General features: G+C 36.7%; 2 long non-coding RNA genes across 2 annotated transcripts; one reads left to right on the plus strand and one right to left on the minus strand.

Moving 5' to 3' along the window:
* Positions 833-2609, plus strand: LOC110263930. The gene is made up of 2 exons (XR_002349659.1): positions 833-1444; positions 1828-2609. It is a non-coding gene; the product is annotated as an uncharacterized LOC110263930 (long non-coding RNA).
* LOC107646196 lies at positions 5418-7035 on the minus strand. The gene is made up of 3 exons (XR_001621645.1): positions 6805-7035; positions 6231-6346; positions 5418-5719 (listed from the first exon to the last, which is right to left on the minus strand). It is a non-coding gene; the product is annotated as an uncharacterized LOC107646196 (long non-coding RNA).

An 11125-nucleotide genomic window follows, 5' to 3' on the forward strand; every position in this document is an offset into this window, starting at 1 on the left:
TTTAGTAATATATCTACCTTAATTAAATTTGTATAAAAATTAAATCCTTAGAAATTACTCATCCTTCTAATGGATCTTCTTAAACATTCTCTTAATTACTAAATAAATTTATTTTGTTTTTAAAACTCCAACATATTAAAAGAAAATCAAAATGTTTTATTTATTTAATATTTAAAAGGAATTTTTTTAGACAAAAAAAGCTATATTATTATTACTTTTTTTCCTTTCATCCAAGTTGTTTCAACTTTCAAGTTACAATTACGTATGCACCTCCAAAAAGTAATAGACATATACACCGACCACATCCTTTTACTCTTACTTATATAAACCTGATTTGTCTTCAGTAGCAGCACTAATAAGACCAATTTCATTTCATTTGATTTAGTAACTATTTTTATTTTGAAAACTTTTGTACACGTGAACAAACTTAAAAATCTAGAATGGAGGAAAGGAATTGAATGGAATTGGATATGATAAAACCTATCATGATCTATCTCCACATCATCAGCTATATACCAATCCCAGCATCATAGGGAACCAATTATTAGAATAAGATGGTAATAACTAAATAAAAAAATATTATTTGTATATTAAAATTAGTTACTAAAATCAATAACTAATTTATCTTAATATAAATACATATATAATTTAATTTATTTTTAATATATATTTATATTTTAATATTTTATATTAATAATTAATTTTGGTGACTGATTTTAATATCTATATAACAATGGTATAGAAGAGAATTCTTATCCAAAGTGGTATTTTGTAGTTTTTTTGAATTTTCTTTTTTTTTTTTTCAAAAATGTCATTTTAAGGGTCCCACTTCTTAGTTCATCTTCCTTGTCTTTTCTTTCTTCGTTTATGTTGTCTCTTTGTTCTCTTTTTGTCTCTCTCTCGTTAAAACCCTATTCATCTCCTCCAACTTCCTCAAATTGAGATTCTTTCTCTCTTTAATTTCTCTTCTTTCGTATCACTTTTGCCACCTTTGCCATCGTTCGCTTGCTTTCTTTCTTCTTCTCTTTCTTTCGTTTTTACCCTATTCCTTTCTTTCTCTTCCTTTAGGAAACCCTCATTTTGATTCCCCCTTTTTTTTTTTTGGAATTTTAACGCATCTCCTGTAATGTGAATCATGAAATGCTCTCCAGGGATTATGATGGAAATCTGTGGAGTTGTAGAGAGGCGCTGAGGAGGAACGATCGATTTTCGTGATGAGATCCTACAACGGATTTCATCAGAAGAACCTTTTGATTTTCTAGCTGAGGAGGAACGATCGATTGTCGTGATGAGATCTAGCAACAGATTTCATCGGAAGAACCTTTTCATTTTCTATTCCATCAGCTCCAGTTTTCGTGTGTCCGCGCAATGGAGCTGTACGACCGGTCCAGCGAGGGTTTCTGATTTGATCAGTCTTCAGAGTGGATCGAAATTTGCCTCGAAGGTATGATATTGTGTTAGATTTGATATAATGCCTCAATCACTCTGTTTTTTTCCTTTTTTGTTCATAAAATACGAAATGAAAATCGTTTCCCTTTTTTCCCAATGTTTGTGGCTTTCTGTGATTGTGATTTGTTTTATAGTTCGTCTGATTTTTAAGTTTGTGAAGGGGTTTTTGTTGTGTTATTTTTTCCTTGGTGTGATTATCATTTCTTCTTAGTGTAGTTTGATTTGATATTGGCTATGATCAGTGTGATAGTGTTGAGCTTATTGAACTAAAAGTTTATTTGAAAGAGGGATTTTATTTTGAATCACTATTTTTTATAATCACTATTTTATATCACTATGTTTTATACCCCTGATTTTTTTGTATTATGAAAATCTCAGAAATTGAAAAAAATTCCACACTAGCCAGAACGAGGGAGAATCGGTATCACAGAATGATCTTTTATTGCTCTTCAAAGAGAAGGTACTATAGTACACTGTTTCTACTATACTGTTTTTTGCTTGGATGTTGCATTGATATATGAGTCTTGTTGCTGCAGTGTTTCCAAGTGGAAGCATTGCTTTTCTCCCAATCTTCATTATTATAGAATTTTGCATAAAGTTCGCTACTAATTATTGATCATATTGTGGATATATAGAGTATAGGCTGATAGAGTTATTGGAAGTGATTTTTAAATAGATTTTGGTTGCCTGTTAATTGAAGGGAAACAAATGTATGTTCCTTTAATCGTAGTCAGATATTTACTTTGCATTGATTTTTCAAGAAACCAGAAAACATTGTTGTTGATATGCTTCCTGTTCATCCAATTAGACCTAACATGAAATATTTGAATTCTGTTGATCAATATACCTGCTACCCAACAGTTTGTAGATGGAAAAAATTGGCCACTGTATATGTCTTTGCTTTGATGGAGAATGTACGAAAATTTTCTGATACAAGACTTCTCCGAGCTAGACTCTACCTAGCTGGAAAGTTCTCTCATTATGATACAGATAGTGTAAAATCATCTCCAAGGCTATTTAACATGTGTTCTCATATATGCGACTCAGAGGGACAATTGTATTTTATGAAGGTAACTTGATGTATCATCTGTTTTATTCTTGCCTGAAGCATGAAAGTTTCCTTTATAGATTTTGTTCCTATGTGATAAATGAGATTGCCTCTCAATTATGATTTTGAATACTTTTCAAAATTTACTTCCTCTGAATTTTTGTTAGTATATTTTTTATTATTTATTATTTTATATCAGTAAAATATTTTGTATCCCTTATTATGTTGATTGGTGGATTGAGACTTTGAATAATGATAAGATAAGAAAAAGCAGATGAAGGTCAATGTTATTAGCTTGCCACTGTTCATCATGTATAGTGTTGTTATGCTAATGTATATATTTTGGTGCTTTTGTTTTTGGTTGTGATTGAGCTGTCTCGTGGACGAAGAGATCTACTGCACCACCTACAACCTTGCTCATCTTCTCAGAGAATCTCCCTTTTGGCCGTCCTACTTTCTCTCATGTCTCTGTCATTTGCTTTGGTCTAAATCGTCGTGGTGGTAGTGCTGTCTCTAATGGTGAAGGTGATGTGTTTTTCATGTGTTCATTGATTTTGTTTCAAATAAATATTAATTTACTTTTTTGTAACTGTGATGTATTAGGAAAAAAATTGCAAATCTTTTGTTTGTGAAAAGATAAATTGAAACCTTATTTTCCATGATTCTCTATGTATTTGTGAGTATTTTTTTGTGTGTTTTATAGTATTTATTTTTTAATTGAGATACCTGTATATATTTTATTCGGCTGGGTGATACTAATACTGATAATAGTATTAGTAAACCATTGGAAGTTGCCCGTGATTATGTTGTTTTGGCGTAAGTTTATTGTAATTTTAGATAAAAATTGTGTATTTTTAGGTAGATTATTGATATTTACAGTTGTTGGTTACAGACATTGTGTATTGGTTAAGTAGCTTACTGTAATACCTTACTATACAGAGTTTTATGCTTAAGTCGTAGAACAGAGGTAGTGTGGTGTTACAAACCTCTATACAGTAAAATATATATAGGTAATAGTGGAAAAGACAATATACTAGGAGCCTTGAACAAACGGGTAGACAAGAATCGCAAAATGAAAAGCGTAACGCTCAAGAGAAAAGATTACTTGCATGCTAAAGAACCTAAAAGGTATTGATAAAGACAAACCAAGAGAAAAGGAAAGCCAAGAACACAGCATAACTAGCTCCTGACTCAGCCTGCGAAGCTAAGGCTGGCCGGAGGATATATATATATATATATATATATATATATATATATATATATATATATATATATATATATATATATATATATATATACATACATAAGTATCCCAAAATACATCAAAATACCAAAATAAACTCTTATCTCTCCCTCAACCTCTATGAGGAGTAGCATACACAAGTTACTTGGAGAGCAAGCTAAACACATATATACATATATATAAACAGAAACCCATAATACACCCAGGAACTACTTCGCTTCAAGGATCTAGACGCCTAGCGAGGAGCCTCTCGACCTGCATCTGAAAAATAACAAAACAGTATGGAATGAGAACCAGAGATTCTCATCATGGTAAAAGTGCCATGCGTATAATAAATAAGGTCTTGAGAATGCCATAGGCAATCCTAGAACTCCGTTATTCAATTATCCAGCTTAATTACTAAACAGAAGCCATAAACAGGGGTAGGTAATCTAAATCTGCCTAACTTACTCAATTTCAGACCTAATATAACACCTAACCGTTTCACCTTTTCCTCCATCCCTCCATCATCCACAATGCAGCAGAGACAAACAACCAAACAAGTTCACGCACAAGTAATGAGCAGATAGTGCAAGTAGCAAGTATAACAGGTAGCAGGTGGTATATATATCAAGTAGGCAAACCCAAGAAATGCATAACAATCAAAATAAACAAATGCATATGATGCATGCCTGTCCTATGGCTGATGAGGCTCATCTGTCGGTTATCCAGCTAACCCGACAAGTCCGAAAATCTTAGACTGTCCCCCGTCGCGCATCCCCAAGAGCCTATGCATAGATTTCACATTCAACATCAAGTAATCACTCAATGGGGGCTATCCATACCCGGGAATTTATACGTGCCCAGTCACCCTTATGACGTAGGGTCAACAGAGTGTCGAGGTTCAACCTGGAACACGTGGTGGTGAGCCACGGGTTTTACCCAGGGAAACTCATATCTCATATATCATTATTCATAAGCCATTTCAATTTCATTATCAATACATCATCAATTATCAAGCCTTAGCGTTAAACTTCTTTAACATTCTTATTTTCTTCATAAAAGCCATCATTTACCTCTTACTTCACCCTCAAGTTATCTTATTTTCCTAGCTTCATTTATCTACTGGACCTAGTACCATCCTTTAAGTCTTAAAGGGGAGAAAATGGAGGTTTAGAAGTGGAAAATCTGAGGCAGCAGCCACGGGTACGCGTAGGCAACGGGCACGCGTGAGTCATGCGTATGCGTACGCATAGGCCATGCGTACGTGTGGATGGGCGTTTTTCCAAAATTCTAGAAAGCTGCTTCAGACCTGTTTTAAATACCCTGTAACACAAATTTATATACCAAACTTCCAACGTCCATAACTTTCTCTACAAAATTTCATTTTTCAGAAAATTGATATCAATCAAAAGCTCATAAAATCATCTTTCATTTGCAGCAAATCACAACTCAATTCAAAATTTGAAGAGCAAATTATGGACTCTCGAAGTTCACCAAAAACCACTTTTTACCAAAACCAAGGTTGCGAGAACCGGACTGGTCAATAAACCGGTGAGGTCACTGGTTCAATGGTTCACTGGTTCGACCGGGGTTCAATCGGGGTTCAACCGGTTTAATTAAATATTAAATAAAATTATTAAAAAACTTAAAAATAATTTTAAATATATAAATTCAATAATTTCTAACTTAACAAAATTTAAAATTTCACATAATAATTTATTCATTACTTAATATTAGAGGTTCACAAACAACTTCAAACATCAAAGTTTAGGTCCATGTGGATGATCAAAGTTTGACACTTTGACTTGTGACTGATGAGCCATTATGAATGCTTTCATTATCTTTATGGGGTGGCATGGATTTTTTAGAGGGTAGACAAGATGGGATGGCTTTTCTTTACTTGAAAAGAAAAATGACATGTGAATTATGAAAGAAATGGACCACATCTTCAAACCATTTTGGAGGGGACTTCTCTGCTTACTTGATCTCGTGGAAGGCTGCATGCAAATGCCATTTGCTTCAATATATAACACATGCTTTACATTTCTCCAATAAAGTTTATTTCGAATGAGTTCTACAAAAGCTTACCCCAGCCACTACCCTAGTAAGTTGTAGTTTATCTAAACACACACAAAGCTGATCTTAGAGATGTAAAATATATGTTGAAATTTTCAAATGTAATGATTATTATTGAGTATTTTCTATTTACAATTCTTAACTAATACCTTGGCAAAATCTTTACTAAAATACTTTCACAAGTAATAAGGTACTGTGTTTTGATTCTTAAACTGAACAAACTTGTAGCTTTGAAAAGCTTTATTTTTCAATGTAATGAAAAGAGTTCAAGTAATCATGTGAACCCTATGCCTTTGCCTATGGGACTATTCTATAGTTGTCTAACAACATATTTTGGTAAATGATCAGCATGTTCATGGAAGATATAGTTTAGCAATCAGAATCAACACAAGAGAAGAGTAGGACATCCATTCAAAGTATATATACACATACTTTTTCATTCAAAAATTCTTGGAGCCTTCGCTGGACGATTTGTATATCCTGTAAGCAGCAATGCACATTGTGAAGTTACCAATAACGGTCAGCGCCGCTTGAAGAGCCACCAATACCTGCAACTCATTACAGAACCCCTCATTCATTTTGTATGTTCAACCTATTTCAATAAATTCGAGAGCACAAGTGCACAACTCATTAATCCTAAAATTAGCAATAATTATAATATAATTGTGAATCATACAGAATTAGCATTTATATGATATTTATAGCATCAAATAACCCAATTCACTGATGAACAAATAACCTCAGCAAATAAATAAAAAACATTCAAAGAAAATCAAACTCATGAAGCAGCAAACAAAAATCAGAAGCAGCAAACAAAAATCATGAAGCAATCAAGACCCAATTCACTGATGAACAAATAACTTCAGCAAATAAATAAAAAAAATCAAAGAAAATCAAATTCATGAAGCAGCAAACAAAAATCAGAAGCAGCAAACAAAAATCATGAAGCAATCAAAAACAAATTCACTAATGAAGGCAAAATCGCAAACAAAATCAAACACAAAACCTCAGAAGGCGACGCTCGGCGAGGACGACAGAGGAGGCGGGCTCAGCGAGAAGCAGGACGCGGTGGTGGTTGCGGTGGTCAACGTCGTCGCTGCTGTGGATGGCTGGCTGCGGGATACGGTGGCGATGGCGATGGCGGTGGGCTTCACTGATGGCTGTGGGTGGCTGGGTGCTGGTGATTTCGAGCTTGGGTGATTTCGAGCTTGGCTGGGTGCTGGTGATTTCGAGCTTGGGTGATAATTGCCTTATATATATATATATATATATATATATGAGCAACCCTTCACATATATTATTCCATTAATACATTTATCAACCTTTCACATACATTATTCCATTGGCAGATTTATCAACCCTACATATATTAATCCATCAACTCATATAACAACTCTTTATTAACAAACACCAACCATAATCCATTAATATATACCAACATCAATACAACCCATCATAAATAAATCCAAGAGCATACATACCATAACATCAACAAGCTCATAAATTCTAACTCATAAATTCTAATTTAAACTCAATCATATATTTATCCAACATCATCACAAGCCAACCATTTAATACATTTAACCTTTTCAACTTAACCTATGGCTTTCTAACCTACGTTTTCACAACACCTTAAATGTTAAACGCACGAAACCTAAACCATACCTTGGCCGATCACTTTATTGCAACCCAAGGCAGCCTCCCAAGCAAAACGCAGCCCCTCTTAGTGCAAATGAACCAGCCACACACCAAGCTTTGATCACCAATAAGCCTTCAAATACTCCCAATTCAATGCCAATGCATATATATCCACTTAATCTACACCTAATTCATATACATGTTCCAAATTCAGTTTTTCTATTATAAATGCAAGATTGAGCTAGAGTTAGGGTGTCCTTACCGTGCCCATATACTTAATAGCTCGAGCCTATTAAGCCCCGGATGCTAACTTGAACCTAAAACACAAAAATGGGGCAAGATTTCACTATAGGATTTCAATTTCACCAAAGAAAGAGGAGTAGAGATTCTGAATAAAAAATGAGGCTTACTAGTAAAATTGATCCACTAGAAAGGTAGATCTCGACGCGCTGGGCGCGTGGCCACGAATGGTGCGGCGATCGGAGCCCGGACGGAAGAGTTATGGTGGATCAAAGTTGTGATTAGGGTTTGGGGATTCTCCTTCTTCCCCAAATCTGTTTTGTTTTGTTGGTGTGAAGTGAGGGAGAAGAAGCTGATGCTTCTTTTATGTTATGGGTCCGGTTAGACCCACGGGCCCGGTTTGGGCTCCGGTTCGGCCCCTTCCGGTCTGATTTGGGCCAAATTTTCGAAATTGGTATCAAAATTATCGTTTTGACGAGCTCTACCCTATTTTGATATTAGTTTTGTATTTTTAGCTTTCCTAATTAAAATTAAATTTATTAACTAATTATTTATCGATTTTAGCCGGGTTTACATCCTACCCACCTAATTAGGAATTTTGTCCTCAAAATTCAGAGTGAGTTACCTGAAAAGAGGTGTGGGTAGTCCTTCCACATCTCTGACTCAAGCTCCCAGGTATGTTCTTCAATACCAGCCCGACTCCAAGCTACTTTGACCAAAGAAACCTCCTTTCTGCGTAGACGCTTGATGCTGTTATCATCAATCCTAACCGGAGTTACTAGAAGCGTCAGATCTTCTCTCACTTGGACTGATTCCGGTTCTAGGACATGACTAGGATCAAAAGTGTATTTACAAAGCTGCGATACGTGGAACACGTCATGCAAGTTCGAAAGATGTGGTGGTAATGCGATCCTATACGCCACTGGTCCAATTCTCTTCAGGATTTCAAACGGCCCAATGTAACGGGGATTTAACTTCTTGGTTTTGATGGACCTCCCTATTCCAGTGGTCGGAGTAACCTTCAGGAAGACGTGTTCTCCTTCCTCAAATTCTAAAGGCTTCCATCTTCAGTCAGCATAGCTCTTCTGACGGCTTTGAGCTTCAAGCATTCGACTCTGGATTTTCTTTATTTACTCAGTGGTTTCACTTATCATAGCAGGTCCTATCAAGCTCTTTTCTCCTGCTTCATACCAACATAACAGAGACTGGCATTTTCTTCCATACAAAGTCTCATATGGAGCCATTCCAATACTCACATGATAGCTATTGTTATAAGCAAATTCCACCAGAGGCATATATCGATCCCAGCTCGCCGGTTGGTCCAAAACACAAGCTCTTAACATATCTTCCAAGGTTTGGATTGTTCTTTCTGATTGGCCATCCGTTTGAGGATGATAGGCAGTACTTAGGCTCAATTGAGTACCAAAAGCTCGCTGAAAAGCACCCCATAATCGTGATGTGAAGCGAGGATCTCTATCCGATACAACGGTGAAAGGTATGCCATGTAACCTCACAATCTCCTTTATGTATAAGCGTGCCAACTCCTCCATAGTACAACTTATTTGAATAGGCAGAAAATGAGCTGACTTGGTCAGTCGGTCTATAACCACCCAAATAGCATCACAACCTATCTGAGTCCTTGGTAAGCCCAATACAAAATCCATAGCAATACTCTCCCATTTTCACTGTGGAATCTCCAAAGGTTGAAGGGTTCCTGCTGGTCTTTGGTGTTCAATCTTAACTTTCTGACAAGTTAGGCATTTGGAAACATGTAACGCCACATCATTTTTCATTCCTAGCCACCAGAACATTGTCTTTAGATCTTGGTACACCTTGGTGCTTCCAGGATGAATGGAGAACCCGCTTTTGTGAGCTTCCTCCAATATGCTCTGTCGTAAATCCCCGACATCTGGCACAATTATCCGGCCCTTGAACCTCCACAACCCATCTTTATCTTCTGACACTCTCCATTGCTTGCCTTTCTCAATCGCCGACAAAATCTTATACAGTTCTTGGTCATTCTGATGAGCCTTTACTAGTTTAGCCTTAAAGTCGCTTGAAATCTGTAATTGACTTAGGCACAAAGTTCCAAACTCTTCTCTGATTCCCAGTTTCAATCATTGGAAGGCTCTCAACAATTCTTCCTCTCTTAACATCATCCAAGCAGCACATAGGGATTTCCTACTCAAGGCATCTGCTACCACATTCGCCTTTTCCGGATGGTAGTTTAGCTCGAAGTCATAATCCTTCAGGAGTTTCATCCACCTCCTCTGACGCATATTCAATTCTTTTTGCTCAAACAGGTACTTCAGACTCTTATGGTCCGAGAAGACTTGAAATTTCACACCATAGAGATAATGCATCCAAATTTTCAAAGCAAAGACAATGGCTGCAAGCTCCAAATCGTGATTTGGATAGTTTCTTTCATGTGGCCTTAACTGACGTGAGGCATAAGCTACAACCTTGTGATGATGCATTAACACGCATCCTAAACCCTTCAAGGACACATCACAGTATACCTTGAATGGTTCTCTCGGCTCGGGCAACACTAATACAAGGGCGGTAGTCAATCTCTGCTTTAAGGCAAGGAAACTCTCCTCGCACTCAGGAGTCCATACAAAAGGAACATCCTTCCTGGTCAGCTTGGTCAAAGGCAAAGCGAGCTGCGAAAACCCTTTAATGAACCTCCGATAATAACCTGCCAAGCCTAAGAAACTCTTGATTTCTGTCACTGAAGTTGGCCGCTCCCAATTCATCACCACCTCAACCTTAGCAGGATCCACTGCTATTCCTTGCTTACCCACTACATGACCAAGAAATTTCACCCCAGAATTCCAAAACTCACACTTGGATAGCTTGGCATACAACTTCCTATCCTTCAGAATTTGTAGCACTGTTCGCAAGTGTTCTGCATGCTCATCCTCTGTCTTAGAATAGATAAGAATATCATCAATAAACACAACAACAAACTTATCCAGATATGGATGGAAAATTCTGTTCATGTAATCTATGAATATCGCTGGAGCATTAGTTAGTCTGAAGGACATCACGGTATATTCATAGTGGCCATAGCGCGTTCTGAAGGCAGTTTTAGGAATATCCTCATCTCTGACCCTTATCTGGTATCCGGATCGTAGATCAATCTTAGAGAACACACCGGCTCCCTGTAACTGATCCATTAGGTCACCAATCCTTGGAAACGGGTATTTATTCTTCACAGTAACCTTATTCAGCTGCCTATAGTCAACACATAAGTGCATACTTCCATCTTTCTTCTTCACCAGTAATACTGGCGTACCCCACAGAGATACACTTGGTCGGATAAAATTCTTACCTAATAGATCTTCCAGTTGAGACTTCAATTCGGCAATTTCTAGAGGCGACATCCTATAAGGAGCACTCGAGATTGGTCCGGCCCCAGGTACCAAATCAATAGCAAACTCAACCTC

Source organism: Arachis ipaensis, chromosome B06, assembly GCF_000816755.2.
Source record: "Arachis ipaensis cultivar K30076 chromosome B06, Araip1.1, whole genome shotgun sequence".
NCBI lineage: Eukaryota > Viridiplantae > Streptophyta > Magnoliopsida > Fabales > Fabaceae > Arachis > Arachis ipaensis.